The sequence below is a fragment of the Mangifera indica genome, chromosome 10, assembly GCF_011075055.1.
Source record: "Mangifera indica cultivar Alphonso chromosome 10, CATAS_Mindica_2.1, whole genome shotgun sequence".
Taxonomy (NCBI): Eukaryota; Viridiplantae; Streptophyta; class Magnoliopsida; order Sapindales; family Anacardiaceae; genus Mangifera; species Mangifera indica.
In genome coordinates, this window is record NC_058146.1 from 8,004,418 (window position 1) to 8,026,120 (window position 21,703).

General features: G+C 29.9%; 1 pseudogene; it reads left to right on the forward strand.

Annotated features, from left to right (window-relative positions):
- The first annotated feature begins 2,268 nt into the window (after positions 1-2,268).
- Positions 2,269-14,659, forward strand: LOC123227888 (annotated as a pseudogene).
- Positions 14,660-21,703: the final 7,044 nt, after the last annotated feature.

Below are 21,703 nucleotides of genomic sequence, written 5' to 3' on the forward strand. Positions count from 1 at the left end.
ATCCTTTAGAATCCAAGGCTCTGGTTTATCAAGTCTTTGCCCAATTTCACAAAAAAATTGAAAACCAATTTGACAAAAAACATAGACATCCATGTCCATACACCCATCAACAGAATGGGACGGCTGAAAGAAAACACAGACATTTGGTTGAGTTAGGCCTTGTTTTATTAGCCCAAGCTTTCTTACCTTTGTTATACTAGTGGTGTGCCTTCCAAATAGTAGTTTTTCTTATCAATAGGCAACCATCTTCTGTTCTTGAGTTTATGTCTCCTTATCAAGCCTTGTTTAATGAAGTTATTGATTATAAACTACTAAGAGCCTTTGGGTGTGCTTGTTATCCCTTCTTGAGACCTTATAATGAACATAAACTAGAGTTCCATACTCAAAAGTGTGTTTTCATAGGCTATAGTTTGAGTCATAAAGGGTATCGATGCTTAAGTCCAAGTGGAAAAATTTATATTTTTGCCAGTGTGAGGTTTGATAAGTCTGAGTATCCTTTTAAATTTGATTTTATTTTTGCAACCAAGTGTGCCAATAACCATATGTTTGAGTCTACTGAAATTGTTCCAACCTTGAGTATGTTTATTCCTGAATACTCTTCTGATATAGCTCCTAAGGTGAATTCGAAAAGCACAAAAAAGTTCTCTGAAGCTGTTGACACAACTTAGCAATTTCCTAGTGTTGATCCTCTTGTTAGTTCACAATCATTCCTGTCACAGGTCCTTCTTCTAATAGTATCGAAAAAACCTCTAAAGATCAACACATATCCTCTAAAATGTCATCAGATTTGTTCATTTCTTTATCAAATTCAGAAAAATCTTGTTTAGAAAGTATCTTTTACACACATACATTTCTTGAAACACTTTATTCGAATGACATTTTCACCACTGTTAATCTGGAAGTTAATGTTCATGGTGTGCATGGGAGTTCAACAGCCAAGTCTAGGTGTGATAATAATGTTGATTGCCATAGTCGTCATGATCTAGCTCCTGTTCAAGCACCAAGCTGCTCGATTCATCCTATGGTCACTAGGCAAAAAACTGGTAGTCTGCCTTAACCAAAACTCTATACAACAATGTCACAAATTGCAGAGCCTAAGTTAGTAGCAGATGTTCTTGCTAATCCATTATGGGTTAAAGCAATACAAACAGAGTTTGATGTTTTTATGAAAAACCAAACTTGGGTGTTAGTGCTAGCTACTCAGGCTACTCATGTTGTTGATCACAAATGGGTTTTTAAGAAGAAAATGAATCCTAATGGAACTTTACAGAAACTAAAAGCCAAGCTTGTTGCCAAGGGATTTCAGAAAACTCCAAGAGTGGATTTTTTTTATATGTTTAGTCCAATGATAAAGGCAACAACAGTAAGAGTTATGCTCACATTGGCAGTGTTTTTTGATCGGAAAATTCACTAAATTGATATCAATAATGCTTTTCTCAATAGGGATTTGCAAGAGGAGGTATGTATGACTCAACCAAAAGGGTTTGAAGACAAGTTGAGACCTAGTTTTGTTTGCAAATTGCAAAAGGCATTATATGGCCTAAAACAGGCCCTATGAGCTTGGTAGACAAGCTAGAATAGGTGTTAATAAATAAAGGTTTCAAGAACTCAATGGCTAATTCTAGTTTATTTGTTTTTAAACCTGGCACATTAGTAGTAGATGTACTCATATATGTTGATGACATATTGCTCACAAGGCCAAATTTTGATTTTATTAGAAGGCTAATAACTGATCTAAATGATCAATTTGCACTGAAAGATATAGATGAATTGGATTTTTTCTTGGGTCTGGAAGTAAAAAGAGTTAGAAAGGTTTGATGTTGAGCCAAACAAAATATGTTTCTGATCTCTTACATAAGGTGAACATGTAGGATTGCAAATCTGTTTCTATACCTATGGTCGTAGGTAGTAAATTGTTTTCTAGAGATAGTCATGTATTTGATAAGCCAACGATATAGAAAAGTGTTATTGGTGCACTACAATATTTGACCCTTACCAGACTTGATCTTTCTTATAGAATAAATAAGCTAAGCTAGTTCTTGAAGGAGCCAACACAACTTCAATGGCAGGCAGTAAAAAAAGTGTTGCAATACAATCAAGGTACACTAGAGTATGGCTTGATGTTTAAGCCTTCTTCGATATTGAATTTGGAGGTTTTTTTTAGATTCAAATTGGGTTGGAAACTTGGAGGATAAAAGATCCACAAGCGGCTATTGCATTTACCTTTGAGGTAATCTGGTTCAGTAGAGCTCTAAAAAACAAAGAGTAATGGCTCTATCATCCACTGAATCAGAATACAAGGCACTCAGTCAAGCAACTATAGAAGTTGCATGGTTAAGATCATTATTCAGTGAATTGGATTTGGAGTGGTTTGGTCAAGCAGTAATATGGTGTGACAATATGAGTACTGCTTCATTAGCAGCGAATTCTATGTTTCATGAAAGGACAAAGCACATTGAGCTGGATATGCATTTTATTCATGAGTAAGTGGCTTTTAAATCTGTGGCAATTCAATATGTACCTTCACAACATCAGGTAGTTGATGTGTTTATTAAAGCATTATGAGTTACTCAGAGATAGACTTCGAGTAGTGAGAATTATAGGGAAAGATTTCTTTCCATTGCTGGAGGAAAAATTACAGAAATTCAAGTGAGCTGCAAGGAGGATTATTTGTAAATAAGTGAAGTTTTTTTTTTTGTCATATTTTGTTCGTGGTATCAGAGCACAAACCAAAATGACAAGTTTAACAGCCTAAGTGTTCGTGGATACAAGTGACAATGCATCCAGCCAAAAATTGGTTGAGCCAAACAGCAAGTCTAACAACCTAGGTGTTTGCACTTAAGCGAGGGTGTTGAAGACTTTAATAAAAAAAAAAAGTCTCACATCTAATTAATAGAACATAAAAGAGTAGTATATAAGTGTGTAAATTGAACCTTAACACTAAGCCAATTAGTTTTGTGTAATATGACTTTCAATTTTCACACTTGTAAGCTCAATATATATATTTCCGACACCTGGTGATGATTACAATAATTAAAATAGATCCACATATTGATAGGATAATATTATGTGAATGAATTATAATTATATAAATAAATATATTTATATATATTATTATATAATTGTGTGTTGTTTTATTTTAATTTAAACTCATTTAATAATATAATGATAAGTATTAATATATATTTATTTATACATTCAAAATGATAATATAATTTTATTGATGATGATAAATATGGCTTAAAATTAGAGTGTAGTAGTTTACATGGAACATAAATTCTTCTTTTATAAGACAAGAATCATCTTTTGGTCTATATTAATTATCTATATAAAATGCAAAATTATGATTGAAACTTAAAACGAAATTAAAAACAAAACTCAACCACATATCAATTACCATATATTGATGTGAGGTAACCATTTAAGTTTTCTCACTAGTAAACAATAAGAAAAGTGATTTGATTGGCAAACCAATCGGAGACGAATTATTAAAGTGAGAAAAAGTAGAATAACCCAGCTATTGCAAGAATACCGAACATTTTAACTAAAGAATAACGAGGTGACGATGAAAATATAGTATACTCGTAGCATTTACACTAGATTAAAAATAGCAACTCATGACTGGAGATTGGGTAGGAATAATTTTAATCACGTACAGTACAACTCATGCTATTATATATGCAATAAGATATTAATTAATTATTTTTTTTGATAATTGATTTGGTCAAATGGTTCGTTTAAGAGCCAATAGAAATTTTAGTGCGGCTGCATTGCTATATGCTAGCTCTTAAGCGCCATCACAATTTATAGTTTGTATGAATTTATTTCGGTATCTCCTTATAGACGTTCACCTATGAACTTTCTCTTATAATGCTTCTCCATGAATGCACACTTCTCTTTATTTTAAAATGTGCACAATATATACAATGAACAATATATCTTTTATGTAAATATAATATCTTCTACAAGTATATGGTCTATGTCACAGATGTTTTTTTATTATACTTTTTAAAAAAATATATCCTCTCATTTATATATCAGGATCTATATATATTATATATGCACTCTAGGAAGCATTAGGTTTCATATGTGTTCTATAAAATCTCTATGTCTTATCACTTTGTGCTCAAAAAACATCTATGAATCGATTTAGCAACAATAAGTTTATATTCATAACTCTAAGATATGTTTTTAGACCACCTCAAGCCTATCTTAAATTGTCTTCATGGTTAGCTTTCATAAATAAAGTACATGCTCATGATATCATGCCCTGATTTAACCTCTTTCTCAAACACCTCTCAATTATTTAACATACCACATACATCTCTAAAAATCTCTCGAAACAACTCTATGAACCTATCTCTCTTAGTTGTGCATTCACCTTTTCTCCTAATTATTTATCAAAAATGTTTAATAAATAATTATTTAGTTTTCACTCGAATCAATCTTAATTCATATTTGTTGTTATGAATTTATACATACACCTAAATATATATAATAATTATTCAGTTTGAATACTTAAAACAATCTGAGAATAAACTTAAAGGACTAATCCTTGGCTAATTAATGTATTCATCATCCATTTATATGTCAAAGTATCTTATATTAATGTTCAATTTCAACATTATGGAAAAATGAGATATATTGTATTATTCTGTGGAATGACTATTTTTCACAAGAATTTTATTAAGAGGACCAAATTTGAAAAGTCTATATGTCTACTGGTCTACCCCTTTCTTTAATGATAATTGTTTGATTTTACCATATATTATTACTTTGTCATTTTTTATGAAATTAGGAAACTATCCAGATCATATTACTAAACTAATTTATCCTGACTTTTTTATTGAAATTACTAAAAAGATATAAACTCTAAACTAACTATCTCTTGATTAAGCAACTCTCCTAGTTTTTCGCTCCATCGTCGATAACCATATAGTACTCTTAAATGTCTCCCAATCAATTCCCTACAACTAGGCTGGTATTCTTTGTGAATAAAACAGTGTAACGACACTCAAACTCTCCAACGTAATTTGTATTGGTAAAATCTCATTTAACATTTTCAAAACTAGATTGATGTTTGTATTCTCAACCTCTGCTTAACACTCTCACTTCTTATACAACTAAACCTTAAAAATCACAAGGTCCCACCATTACAATGATGATATTTCATTCTTGCATCATTGATTCTGTCTCCAAATAACAAGACCCAATCTTCAAAATTCTCTCCTCATTAACACCCTAACAAAATTTCTTCATTTGTGCCTTCATCGAATCCTTCTTACACTCCAACTCTTTTGATCATTCTCGTAACTTCTCCCCCACCTTTTTTACTCTTATCCTCAAACTATTCAGTATCACTATGACCCATGTGTTGCTTCAACTTTGCAATCCAATGACTGGATCAATGTCCTCTCCATATCTAACAATCATGATATCACTTCTAGGGTTTACAAACTCCTTTTCCCAAATTGCATATCTTGTTGGCAAAATATCACTACTCAAAACTATTATTATTATTATTAATTTTAAGTTTTTGCTCTTTGAAAAATGATCTCCGAGTCCTCTTATGTAATTATTTCTATTACTTTAAATAAATGAAAAATCATTATTTTATCGAATTTGGGTTCAAAATAGTGATTTCATCATAGCATCTAATTTGTTATTCTTTTAAAAGTAGTATTATATAAACAATTTTTGTATATAATTTTATACACAAACACAACCTATAATCATATGATTAGATAATTAAAAATTAAAAATAAAATAACATTCAATTACATGATAACATATCATTATTTATATACAAAATTATACATATAGTTTTATTGATATTTTAAATAATAATTCATGATGAAAAGTCAATTTTAACAAAGTTGAATTAATTATGAAAAAACAGGTAGTTCTTGTTAACTTTTTCATATTAATAAAATTAAATATATGAATAATGACATATCATCATATCATCATATGTTATTCTATTTTTAATTTAAAATTATTTAATAACATAATGACATATTATTATTTATATATAAAATTAGAGTAATACTATATGTACTCACTTTAAATACACAAATGAATACCGACATATATATGTCATTATGTGATTGAATGTTATTTTATCTTTAATTTAAAATCATCAAATCACATAATAATATACAATTGTGTATTTATTTGTATACTCAAAAGAGATACACACACTTTTATTAACAAAATTATGTATATTATTTATATATATTATATGTATATATCATATACATATTATTTATATATATTATTTATACACATAGCAACACTCATTCCTTATTGTAACGTGGTAAAGTTCCAATTTCCAATGTCACATTCTACATATTTTTTTGGATGATAAAAACTTTTTCTCTTTTATGATTTTTTCTTAAAATCGTACGGATCAATTATCTAATATATCAAAATCATTGTCACTTTCAATATTGTGCTAACTTCTTAATTGGCATGAAGTAAATAGCCAAAGTCACCAAATTAATAATCTTAAAACGTAATTTTGACTGTCTTGAATTATATATATGAGATTTCTGCCTAAAATATACTTACTTAACAGTAGGCTCTGCATAATTTTGTTGTATCTAGTTGTGTTGTTGCAATTTAGTAGAATGTGGCCTTTTAAAATTGCAAGAGTTCACCATCAAAGTATTTATTGTATGTTTGAAGTTTGAAGATTGATAACTGGGGCAAATACTAAGAATGGTTTGGCCGGCCAGCTAATTAACAGACATATGAGCAGTTGGGTCTATTCTTCCGCAGACTTGTGAGTACTTTTGCCGATTGTTCATTTGTTGAATGGAACACATTATCTTGATAAAATACTTTCATGCATATTAAACGATTTATTTTTTTAAAACAACAACAGTGATATATATATATATATATAGATATATATTCAAAACTTTGCCTCTCTATTAATTGGACAAATCAGTGACTTGGAACGTATTTTTGTCAAAATTTTCTACCGTGTCATTCACAAATTTTCTTTAATTGGTGTAACTTAGGAAACAAAGAGAAACTTACACAAGACGGTTTTACAGCCTTGCTTTTCTATCGTGCAGGCAAGACAAAACAGTACAAAAATTAACATGTATTGCTAATATTCCAAAGGTTAAACGACTACTTTCCATATGAACTTTCACGAAATGCCAATTTTCACCTTTAAGTTAAAAAAATCTATTTACCTATTCATCATTTACTTCTGTTAATGAATTAAAAAATATTTAAAAACCTAACCAATGCAATGCTAATACATGGAAGGTAAAATAATATTAAAAAAATTTAACAACCACGTCCGTGGTTCCTTCTCACAATTGTCACCCTCACAGGTCTCACAAACAATCTTCCTTCTCCTCACATGAAGCACCATAAAATTTAGGCATTCACCGGATTTCCACAGAAATATGGGGAATTTTAGGTGGTTTACATGTTAATCTAAAACTGTAAAAATGCTTTTAAAACACAACTGGAGATGAACTTGCGTTCTATGTTCTCTACACATTGACACTTGTTGGATAGAAAAATTGGCTTCTCTACAGTTCAACTTATCACCTCGAGCCTGCAGCATTTAACTTTGATGGGAAAATTATACAAATAGGCTCTCTTTTGCCAGCAACCTACTTGGAGACTCAGCAGGAAGCATCCGCCTAGAAGACCTGTTTGAAATGGCATAACCAAAAACTACTACATTCAATCGTACATATTGCATTTGTCAATTCAACGATTTTTTAACAAATCCAGTAAGAATACAACAGACCATTCCTTTGGGTCTTGCGTCAGATATTTCTAGTGACATGAATGGCGCCTTTCCATAAGGATTCCGAGACAGAATCGCCACTCTAAGAACATATTTAGCTGGGTGTGCCTCATGATAAAGTCATATGACATCCTTTCTATTGCATATTTCATAAGCTATTGTAGGAAAGAATTGGGCTATTCTGGCTCCGACGGCATCGAAAGAACCCCTTCTGCTTTGCCGAAACAGAAGAGGCCTTGATTCACTAAAATGTCATCATAATAGGAGATCTATTTTGGCACCGAAACATGTGAATTTGTTTCACCAGAAGAAGGGTGAAACATGACATGTTCTTTTAACATTAGACGACACCAGCTGCAGAATAGCCAGCCTATTGTGGCACCACCGGTGCCACAATAGAATCAAGCTCTATTGAAGAGCTTTGACTCTAACCCGGAGTACAGCGAGTCAGAATAGAGCCAAAGCTACTGTCACGCCGATTGTGGCGTCAAAAGAACCTATCCAGCAGGCAGGGTTGTAAGAATCTAGATAGTCATTTGATCTCAATCTTTGCATCTTCTAAATAATAACAACCCTTCGTCTTCACATTTTGAATAGCTCCGATAGGGTTTAATCTTTTCATCTTTTGAAACCCTAGCTTTTAGCCTGAAAAATTACAATCAATTTGAATAAAGACATAATAAATTGGGTAGCTTCATAATTTTATTAAAAACAGCTAGTGTTAAGAAATTAAACGATTTTCTTTAACAAAAGAGGTCGACAGATATATAAAGACCTTCCAAAAAATTGAATAATGGAAATAGACATTCCACCTATTCAAATTTATTTTTTGTGATAGTCATTATTGTTTATAATGGAATGAATAATATAAAGTTAGATACAAAAGAATTTATTATATAATAAAATTTTTTATACAACCAAATCTTATTTATAATAAATTAATATAATAACTTATAAATATTATATGTATTTATTTTAAATATATATTTATATGTATTATTATATAATAATATTTTTAGTTCAAAAAATAAGTAATCACGTTTAAGAATTTTTGGTGTTACTGGATCCTTGAGAACTACATTATCCACAACAAAGAGACAATGAAATATATATTGTCCTGTATATTTGTCCAAAAGATAAATAAACATTTAACTTATCTTTAACTTCCTTAAGAACTACCGTCGGAGTTAATAAATTAATATAATAATTTATAAATATTATATATATCTATTTTAAATATATTTTTAAATATATTATTATATAATTTTATATTATTATATATATTTTTAATTCAAAAAATAAGTAATCATATTTAGAAATTTTTGGTGTTATTGGATCCTTGAGAACTACTTTATCCACAACAAAGAGACAATGGAATATACATTGTCCTGTATATTTATCCAAAAGATAAATAAACATTTAACTTATCTTTAACTTTCTTGAGAACTATCTTCGAAGTTAATAAATTAATATAATAACTTTTAAATTTTATATGTATGTATTTTAAATATATATTTATATATATTATTATATAATTTTATATTATTATATATATTTTTAATTCAAAAAATAAGTAATCAATTTTAGAAATTTTTGGTGTTGTTGGATCCTCGAGAACTACATTATCCACAACAAAGAGGCAATAGAAAAAACATTGTCCTGTATATTTGTCCACAAGATAAATAAACATTTAACTTATCTTTAACTTCCTTGAGAACTACCCTCGAAGTTTGGACTATTGGATGAAACAAATGTCTAAGTGATTAGACAATTGAATATATTGGGTAAAAGGAAGAGACGAAGGAAACTTCGTTTTCATGAAAGCAAAAACAAATTTGAATTAATATCATTTGGCCTTCCCACAAGAGGCAAAAAGCAAGACAAACTGCACCTTTCTTCTCCTCGGCTTCAATTATATTTGCACAGTAATCTAGAATAATATAATTAAAGGAAAATTCAAGTTTGTAGAAAAAATTTTTATTTTAAAATAAGAATTCTAACCCCTTTGTCACTTTTTACCAATTGAACAATAGTTCAACTACTGCCGTGGGAAAGTTATCCTAAAAGGTAAATGAGGTGATAAAAGAGATAACTATGTATATAAATGAATATGATGTTAATTTTATAATAATAATATTTCAACATCAAATTATATTTAATATAATAATTATAAAACTAATCATTAAATTCAATATTTAACTTATCCGATATAATTTGTTTGATCCTAAAAGAGTGATCCTTAGATATAATTTCTCATTAAAAGTTAATTTATTTTAAAAAAAATGATTATTATTTTGGATTAATTATTCATGTAATTATCAATAAATTAAAGTTCCTTTATATATTTCGATCTGAATATATTCTTCTCTGCGCATATTTTGATTTTCACAAAGCTCTTATTGACATTTCAGGCATTATAAATTTATTAAAAGAAAAAATCTTTTGAATTTTCAGTTTGAGATATTTAACTGAAATGTCTACTTTTAGGGTTCTATCCACGTCAAAGAAAATTAATTCTGATTTTCAAAAATCAAAAAAATTATGCGCGTATGTATGTATGTATGTGTGTATATATATATATATATATATATATATATATATATATATATATGAATGACTAGTACATAAGCCGGAGTAGGCATCTAATACAAGATAGCCACAGCAACAATGATCTCATATTCAAAAATAAATAAATAAACTAGTAATCAGATTATAGGATTAATAATACATGTAGCTTTGTTTTATTTGTTGATGAGAAGAAACTTTTAAATTTTTTTGCTGAACCAACTAAATTTTTAGATTTTTTTATTAAATTAAGTAAATCTTTTCTATTTTTTGTTAAAAATATCAAACTAATTATCTTTCTTTTAAAATAAAATAAAACAAATAATATTACTTAATTGTGTTTATTTGATAACTTCAATAAAAAAAATACTAAATGTTTAGTTTGTTTTATAAAAAAATTTAAAAGTTTAATTATTTTAAAAAACATAAGAGTTCGATCATTTTGATAGAAAAATTTAAGAGTTTATTCTTTTCAATATAAAAAAATTAGACCTAACACTTCATGTGATTTGCTCATATATGTGTCATGTCAATTGAGTTTCGAAACAAAGACTATAAACCTTAACTCGGCCCAAAATAGAATTGTATCTAAATTTTTAACCCTAAATTGAAATGAAATATTTTTTGTTCACTTGACCCGACCATAAATAACTCAAACTATATAATAAATAAAGTTATATCAAAATATATATAACAACATGATTTGTTCCGAGAAAATACATTTTGTCAAATTTCAAGAAATAACACGATTTGTTATATAATAATACACAAAAAAATATTTTGACATGATATAACATTTTTTTAAAACAAAATTAGTCTATTTCAAGTAAATACTACGAGGGCATTTGATTCACTATATTGAAATATTATCCTAGTAATCTATCGTTTATTATTAACATTACTTTACTGGGTTTGTTATTAATAAAAAACTCTAGTAATCTTTTATTACCAATATTGATATAGTAGATAATATAAAATATAATTTGATTACTACTTCTATCTTATGTATCAACAGATTACTAAAATAATCTTGACTTTATTATTATTATATCCTTATTTATTAAATTTAAGGATAAAATTACTTTTATTTTCAATTATTATAACAAGTAATATAAAAAATATTATAAAATAATTATATTCAAAGACATTTAATTAAAATTATATCTTAATATTTTTTTTATTATACTCAACCAAACACAATAATTATTTATACCTATTAATTTTTATTAAATATAGTAATAATTTATATTGAGTAATTTTCTAGGGTATCTATCTTTGTGGTCATCTTTTATTTTTTTGTAATAAAATATTACCCAAACCAAATGCTATGTAATAATTTATTTATTGTCTCTTTATATGATCATTTATAAAGATAAAAAAATAAAATATCATAATCAATAACTCAAATAAATCTACAATTTTAATTTCAAAATAATGCAACTAATAACTAATAAAATTGACAAATACTTATCAAACATTTAAAAATTTTAATCTTTTAATTCATATAATGAATGTGATTGTCATAAATGTTCAAATCATTAATAAGTGTATGAATATAACACATCAAAAATAATAATTTCAAATCAATAATACTTATAACACATAAACAAAAAAAAAATAGTTTTTTTATAAGTCTTTCAAAAAGAGTTTTTAAATTAAAATAAATGTCTTTGAGTAATGCATATTTTGTGTTTAGTGATATAATATCGATTTCTTTGTTGATTCAAATTAACGAATATAGATTTTACATATTGAAACCTTTTATGTCAAATGAAAAAAAAAAAGAATATTGGTTTTTATTACTATTATGATGGTGCACAATATTTTGTTTAAAAGTTTTAGGTTAATTTGAGTTGATATCGTGTCAACCATAATCCAATCTGATTTTTTAAGACTCAATTTGATCTAAATTACTTTTTGTATCAAAAATCATAATTTTAATCTATTTTCTAATCAAATTAATAAATTACATTAAATTTTGTCAGGTCTGAAAAAAATCCCTTTAATAAAAAAAAATTATAATTCGACACTTTGAAGTGTCTTTATCCCTATAATTATATATATGATTAGGCAGATATTCTTCGTATTTGAGCACAAAACAGATATTATTCATTGAATTTATATATATATATATATATATATATATATATATATATATATATATATATATATGTATATATTATACAGGTCAACCAAAATACAAGGAATTGAATTGTAAAAAACAATGTGTTCAAATGTTTGTATATGCAATAGTTCAAATATTCAGCGAAAATGCATGGAAATTGTCCCCCTGCATTTGAGTTATATAATTATCATTACTTCACCATCATATTCAACCTCCATTCTTTCATCTCATTATGAGCTTTTCTCTGGTATTTAAGCTTCTGATATTTGCAGCTTTCATAAGGATGTCTTCTTTTCCCCATGTAAGCTGCAAAAGCTTACATCATTTCAATTTTTCCGACTTCCATTATGAACGCATTAATGAGCTCAGAACGTTCGATTCAGGCATAAATAGAAATGCCATCCAATTAACATACGATCTCAGCGGAGATCGTATGAATAATCTATCGGACCATCCTTCTACAGAGATCCATTTACTTTGTGGAGAATAAATGAAAAAAAAAACCACTGCTACTTTCAGCCCACTTTTAAACTCAACATCGCTAATCAGTCTAATCCTGGCGGCGAAGGCTTGGCCTTTATAATCACCGGAAAGCCTGATCTTCCCAAGAACAGTGAAGGTCAATGGCTGGGCATTGTGAATTCTAGTACAAATGGATCCTTGGAAGCACAAATTGTCGCAGTTGAGTTTGACACCAGGAAGAGCTTTTCCGAAGATATTGATGATAATCATATTGGCTTGAATGTCAACAGTATTTTCTCCAAGGATCAAGTTCCTTTAAGCGTCAAGCTTTCCTCCGGTAAAAATATAACTGTGCGTGTTGAGTATGATGGAAAAAACATGATTGCTTTTGTGGGATATGAGTTCATGGAGCTGAATCAAGTGCTTTCTCAGAATATTGATCTCTCTCAGTATCTCCCAGAAAAGGTTTTCGTGGGATTCTCAGCGTCAACAAGCAATTTTGTCCAGTCGAATTGTGTTTTATCCTGGGAATTTCGTGGTACGGACATTGATAAAAAGAGAAATCTAAATTGGGTTTGGATGGGGGTTGTAGTTGCTGTGGTTCTTCTTTTGTTAACCGGCGTCGGATTTTGCTTGTATAGAAGAAGAAAACATGAACTCGAGGAGCTCAAGGATGTAGAACGAATCGAGAGTCATATAAATGACTTCACTATGGCCCCGAAAAAGTCAAACTGAAGAGCTAAAGAAAGCAACAGGGAGATTCAACCCCAAGAACAAGCTGGGAAAAGGCGGATTCGGAACTGTCTACAAGGGAACCTGGAAGAATAGAGAGATAGCAGTTAAACGAGTTTCGGAGACATCAAGACATGGCAAGCAAGAATTCATTGCAGAAGTTACAACGATCGGCAGCCTGAGGCACAGAAGCCTCGTCAAACTTATTGGTTGGTGCTACGAGAAACGTGAGCTCCTTCTTGTGTACGAGTACATGCCTAATGGAAGCTTAGACAAGTTCATATTCGTTGACGAGAAGACAGGATTGGATGAATCAACTCTGAATTGGGAAACAAGAGTCAGCATAATCCATGGAACTGCTCAGGCCCTGGAGTATCTCCACGATGGGTGTGAGAAAAGGGTGCTTCACAGAGATATCAAGGCAAGCAACATATTGCTCGATTCAGATTTCAAAGCGAGGTTGGGGGATTTCGGGCTGGCACGAACGATCCAGGATCAGAAAACTCATCACTCAACGAATGAGATCGCTGGAACTCCAGGATACATGGCGCCGGAGATTTTCCTGACAGGGAGAGCCACAGTGGAAACAGATGTTTATGCATTTGGGGTGCTGATCATGGAAGTTGTTTGCGGAAGGAAGCCTGGAAATCAATGTGAACAAAACAATTATAACAACAGCATTGTGCATGGGCTCTGGGAGCTTCACCAGAAGGGGAGGATTCTTGATGCTGCGGATTCAAGATTGGAGGGTAATTTTTCAGAGGAAGAAATGGAGTATATTTTGATTCTAGGCTTGGCTTGTTGCCATCCGAATCCTCACCAGAGGCCATCGATGAAATTGGTTTTGCAGGTGTTATCAGGAGAGGCAAAAGTACCAGAGGTGCCAACAGAGAGGCCTTCATTTGTATGGCCAGCCATGCCTTCATCCGTCAGTGAATTGGATCACTCTCTTGCAGGAAGCCAGCTTACTCCATTTTCAGAAATCACAGGGCGATAGAATTAATTGAAATAGGAAGATTAATAGCTTAGTTTAACTTATGATGTAAAATATGGAGTTGTGATGTTGGAGATAGTAGATTTTTTAATAAGTTCCAAGAAAGTAATTTTTTTTCTTGTAAATCAGTTGCTTGTTATTGATCAATCCTGCTTCCATAACGAATGTTATTTGTATAATAAAAAGAATCTCCTATAATGTGTTACAATAATTAACAATAAGATAAATATCTATTAACTGGTAATAGAGTGAAGCCTTAAATTACTTCAGAAATGCTAAGGGCTTCTACCCTTCAATCAAAATGATTGCTTATCTAACAGGGTAAAATTATAACTATATTGACTGGCATGATCATAGCAAGTTTGAAAGGTCTCCAAAACTGGATAAAATAAAATGAAACTACACCAATGTACCTGAGTCCACTTAAGGGCATTAGACAAGTTACCGGCAAATACAACTACTTACATTCAACAAGCATAAAACGCATTAGGTTCCAAAAGAAGTCAACTCATTTTCTTATGTGACAAAGAATAGTTAATCACAATGCAGAGGATTTTGTGAAAACTTTCTCCGTTGGGTTTTCAAAGGCGCTAATAACTGGTAGCATAATAAAGTTAAAACTTTTAAAATCAAACAATCCTAACAACCTAGCTTAAGATACCCGTTTTGCACATATATTTCATGAACATGATATTAACATTTATAAGGTGTTAATAGATTATAATTAGGTTGGATGAATCCTTCATTTTTTATGTGACTAAAGAATAACCCTATCCAACCTTCAAGAGATGGTGCATTGGTATTCATAGGAAACACAAACTCGAAAGGAGGATGGTTCAACCACAAGAGGTTGTTAAGGCTCTGTGATTGAATGACTGGACACTTGTACCTATCGGCTTCTTAACATAAAAAGGTCGTTCTTTTCCTCATGAAGATGCACGACCAATAAGGACCACACACGGTCATGCATGGTCAAGAAAAAGTCAAACTTGACTTTTCTATCCCATTGAGCAAGTTCAATTCATTCATAGTCCCACTGTCGTCTTTAAACACTAGGTTATCATCTAATAATCCTCACATTTGAGTTTGAATTAACTCATATGTGCATATAACCTATAAGCCCTCTAGTGAGTTTGTAGTATTCGAATTTGAATTGAATCTAAACACAGACTAAAATTGGTCTCTAGCAAGATATCATGATCATCCAATCAAAAGAGTGTCAATAGACATATCTTAAATCACAACATCACAGTTATATACAATTCAATCATTTCGTTAATTAATATCTCTCAAGACTAAGACATAGAACTGTGTCACTATGTCTATCTCAATAGATTCTCGATATGAACTGATACATATCAATAACTAATACAGATTAGGCTACAACTAATCCCACTATGGCCATAGATTCAAGCGACCATAGATGTCTTTCAATATTTTCATATGAAAATTCTCCTCTTGCTCTTAGGAGTGATGAATAATTTATTGATCAATCATAGCCTCTATGTATCTCATGATGAGGTCAATTACTATCTTTTTGGTTACCCTAATTACAGTGACATCTTAGATAGTATCAAACCATATCAATCCTTACATGAAACGACTTAACAACTTTAAGTCGAAAAATCACATGCACTTGTGGTATTCAAAGGATTTATTTAACATAACACATTTATCCTTAAAAATCTCTTGAAACAACTCTATGAACCCATCTCTCTTAGTTGAGCATTCATCTTTTCTCCTAATTATTTATCAAAAATGTTTTGATAAATAATTATTTAGTTTTCACTCAAATCAGTCCTAATCCATATTTGTTGTTATGAATTTATACATACACCTAAATATATATAATAATTATTCAAATTGAATAATTAAAAATATCTGAGAATAAACTTCAAGGACTAATCCTTGGTTAATTAATGTATTCATCATCCATTTACATGTCAAAGTATCTTATATTCATGTTCAATTTCAACATCATTGAAAAATGAGATAAATTGTATTATACGGTGGAATGACTATTTTTTACACGAATTTTAGTAAAAGGACCAAATTTGAAAAGTCTATATGTCTACCAGTCAATCCTTTTCTTTAATGATAATTGTTTGATTTTACTATATATTATTACTTTGTCATTTTCTATGAAATTAGGAAACTATTCTGAACATTTAATACAAATATTAATTACTAATTTATCCTTATTTTTTTATTGAATGTACAAAAAAAACTCTAAACTAACCGTCTCTTGATCGAACAACTCTCCTATCCTTTCTCTTCATTGTCAATAATCACATAGTACTCTTGAACGTCTCCCAATCAAGTCCTTACAACTAGGTTGGTATTCTTTGTGAATAAAACTATGTAACGATACTCAAACTCTCCAATGTAGCTTTTACTAGCAAAATCCCAGTTAACATTTTCAAAAACTAGATCGATGTTTATGCTCTCAATCTCTGCTTAACGCTCTCACTTCTTCTACAACTAAACCTTAAAATTCACAAGGTACCACCATTATAACTATGATGTCTCATTCCTACATTGTTGACCCAACCTTCAAAATACCCTCCTCATTAACTACCTAACAAAATTTCTTCATTTATGCCTTCATCGAATTCTTCCTACACTTCAACTCTTTTGATCAGTGTCATAACTTCTCCCTCACCTTTTTGACTCTTATCCTCAAACTATTTGGTTTCATTATGACCCTTTTGTTGCTTCGTCTTTGCAATCCAATGACTAGATTGGTGTCCTTTTCTTATCTAATGATCATGATATCACTTCTAGGGTTTACTAACTCATTTCCCCATATTTTATCATATCTTGTTGGCAAAATATCACTAGTCAAAATGATTATTATTATTATTATTAATTTTAAGTTTTCGCTCTTTGCAAAATGATCTAAGTACCCTTGTGTAATTATTTCTATTCTTTTAAATAAATGAAAAATCACCATTTTATCAAAGTTTGGGTTCAAAATAGTGATTTTGCCATAGTATCTAATTTGTTATTATTTTAAGAGTAGTATTTTGTATATATTTTTGTACACAAACGTGACTTGTCATTATATAATTTGACAGTTAAAAGTTAAAAATAAAATAACATTTAATCATACTATAACATATTATTATTTATACACAAAATTATACACATATTTTTATTGTTCTTTTAAATAATAATTCATGACCAAAAGTCAATTTTGATGAGGAAATTTGAATTAATTATAAAAAAAAACATGTCATTGTTGTTAACTTTTTTGTATTAATAAAATTATATACATAAATAATGACATATTATCATATAATTAGGTGTTATTTTATTTTTAATGTAAAACTACTCAATCACATAATGACATGTTATTATTTATGCACAAAATTAGAGCAATGCAATGTGTACTTGTTGGGAACAATCATGCCAAAAATAAATTTTGTGAAATTTAGTAAATAGTAAATTTTGCGTACTCAGATTCATGTTCCGATGAAGTCCATTTGAATATGGCATAAGGCATTGACGTTAGTCATTTTTATAATCCAATTTGCTTCATGTATTGCATTTCTATAGAAGATAGTATCACTATGTTAGGTGGAGAGGAAGACTTTTCTTCTTTTATAAAAAATAGCATAAGTCCTGTTTTTGGGGAGGTAATTTGGACTTTAAATAAAAGTTTAACTACTAATAACCCCTACACCAACTATCAATGGTAGCTGGTTAAAATAAATTAGGTCGGGCCAACCTGCCATAAGTGGACCCGAACCCAATATCTCCTACTCATACATAACGAAAAACCTGAACCAAATACTTAGCCACATAAATTCTATACAATAGTACGTTTCATACTTGTAAATGTGTTGTACAACCTCGCTAGCAACCTATATTTGGGAGTTGAATACTATATATCTGTTAGGAATAGCATAGCTGGTTCAACTCGAATAAAACAAAATTAAGTGTTAGGTTCGTAGTACCCTAGACTTACTCGATAACACTAACTCCTTTTAATCCCTCATTTACCATTGTATTATTTTCCTATGTATCCATGATCAAGTCCATTCTCCCATATGAGTGACATGGTTGACTAGCCAATTGACACACATAATATATAAGTCTTTATCTTTCATTCAAAATTCTCAATTTAAACTTAACTAGTTTTCTAAGCATGTTCCATAGACCGAATCCTGTGTGGCCATAGATTCCAAGCTAAGATAGCAACACTAAGAGTAAACATCGAACAACAATAAAGAGTCAAAAGGTATCAACATGAGGTAATCCTCATAAAGTCTCACATAGTGAAGGAATAGAGATTCATCCTCTCACTACTTTAACTGGTCGTCTTACTTATATACACATGGTATGAATCATGTACTACAGTGTGTATTTTCTCAAATGTCATTCACATCATTGTACAGATCTTAGTTCAGTCGCTACACCCAATGTCTAACCTGAGTTCTTAATCATCTTCATACTTATAGGTATTTTATCTATACTAATAACTCACATTTGGTATTAACAAGTTATTTTGATATGGGAAATCCAAATTGGTTATTTTCAAAATGTGTCTTTCCATAACCTCATCTTATCGATTATTAAAGCGATATTATGCTCTCTCAACATCACTTTTCTAGAAAATAATGTCTTATTTTTGCTCGTTCTCTCAACGCCAAAAGTGATTGCCCGTGTGAGTGAACCAATCTCTAACTTGTGTAATATTACAATCTTGTTGAGCTAAAAACAATGTGTATGCATTGAAAACCCAAGAATTTTGGGACATAAGTTCAAACATAAACTAAACTTGAATTCATGATTTTTGATGTTGTGTCACTAGTACAATATATAAGCTTAACAGTTATCAATCACAGTGTAAGATATAAGAGATTTAACATGTGTAAGATATACTTTTTTTGGAATAACCTCGGTCAAAGGATTAATAACCACACATTGCATAAAATTATAGTGTACGTTCATTTCCTTCTTGGAAATAGAGTCTTTTACATAATTGTGTCTAATGTCAATATGTTTGGTTATCCTATAAAAATTAAGAATCTTTTATTTCAACAGACAATTATTGTTCCAACAATATCGTCTTGTTTATTCAAATTTATGAAAAATCTTCTTAACTAAACAGTTTCTTGTATGATCACTGAACAAGTTATATACTCAGCGTCCATTGTGGATAAAGCTATACATCTCTGTTTCTTACCGGTCCAAGATATGAGCCCTTTTGGAGTAAGAAAACATAGCCTTAATTTAATTTGCATTGGTCTAAACACTTCACAAATTGGCATCTCAACAGTCAATTAAACTCAAATTCAATCCTTAATCACTTAAACAATAATCCACAAAACCTTTTTACAGGCAACCTTTCAACGCTCTTTTCAACATTTACTTATATCGATTAACCAGCCTAATAATAAAAATAAATGTTTGGGCATGTACGCACCATAACATATATAATATATCCGATGACATTTAAATTGATAACTATTGACATTTTTTTGCTTCTATCTTAAGTTTTGGGCATACCTTTCGACTTAATAATTCGTCATTTGACATAGGATTATCAACAGGTTTACAACTTACTATTATATGTAAACTACTTTTCCACATCTTGTAGGTCAAAAATATGGACAACCATCCTTTGATGATCATCACTTATTTTAAATTATTTTTAGCTATCTACACACAATCACATACATTGATAGAATTACAAATTTATCATTAGAGTTTGTCACATAGACATGATGGTCTTGATAAATCATTTTAAACTCATAAAGTATTAACTCTTACGAAATTTCAAGTACTAGTATCTGGATGACATTTTTTAGGTCATTCAACATTCTTAAAGCTTGTATACTTTATGCTTCAGACTTATAACAAAGAGATCTATATCTTGTTTCACGTAGATTTCTTTCTCAAGTTCTCCACTAAGAACTATTGTCTTGACATTCATCTGGTGTAATTCTAAATTAAAATACATTACTATAGCTAGAATTAAACATGTTAAAGTAAATCTTATAAATAACGAAAATATCCTTTTACACAATCTATACCTTCCTATTGGGTATAATTTTTCGTTATAAAGCGAAATTATATCTATTTATTGAGTCATTTGCCTTATAATTTATTCGAAAAATCCACTTGTTCCTAATAGGTTTTCAATCTGGCGATAAGTCAATCTAAACCAATAATTGGTTTGTTTTCTATTTATTTCATCTTTTCTTCCAATGCATCTTACCATTTTTCTTTATCTAGGGATAAGACAACTTTTTTTACGATTTTAGGTTATTCATCATCTTGGAGAGTGATTATGAAAACTTTATTTTCACTTTAAAATGTCATTAGAGTACTTTCGAATGTCTATTACTATGCAATTGAGGATTAACGCTCCCACTATCTGAAATAGATTAAAGTTTAATCTCAATGCTCTTACTAGGTTGAGATGAATGAAGCAAACAATTAATGATCATTTCTCCCACTAGCTAAAATAGGTTGGAGCTTAATTACATTTGCTCCCACTATTTGAAATAAGCGTAGGTATTATCTCTTAAAACTCAACTAATGGCAATAAGATGTACCTATCTTTATTCTTATCTTTTCTCATTCAGATGAAATCTTTTATCAACATCATCTATATCAAGAAAAATATTCTCTATGAATATAGCATCTTATAATATAATTTTAGTTAATCTTCTAGCGAAATTCTCCCTAATGAACATATACCCTTTGAAGTGCTCAGCGTATCTAATAAATATACATTTATTTCTTCTCAGTCTCATTTTTTCAAACTCATGGGAAAAACTATGAATAAATATTATTCACCACTAAGGTTGTAATTAATTGACTCAGGTTTTCTACGTGACCATAGGTTATAGGAAGTGCAAGCAACTGAATTTGGAAGCACTCGGTCAAGTACATAAGTATTAATTAACGTCATATCATCACTAAAGGATGTTGATGTTCTTGCTTGCATTATCATTAACCTAACCATTTCCAATAAAGTCCAATTAGGAAACACTTGGTCAAGTACACAAGTAGTAATTAACGTCATATCATCACT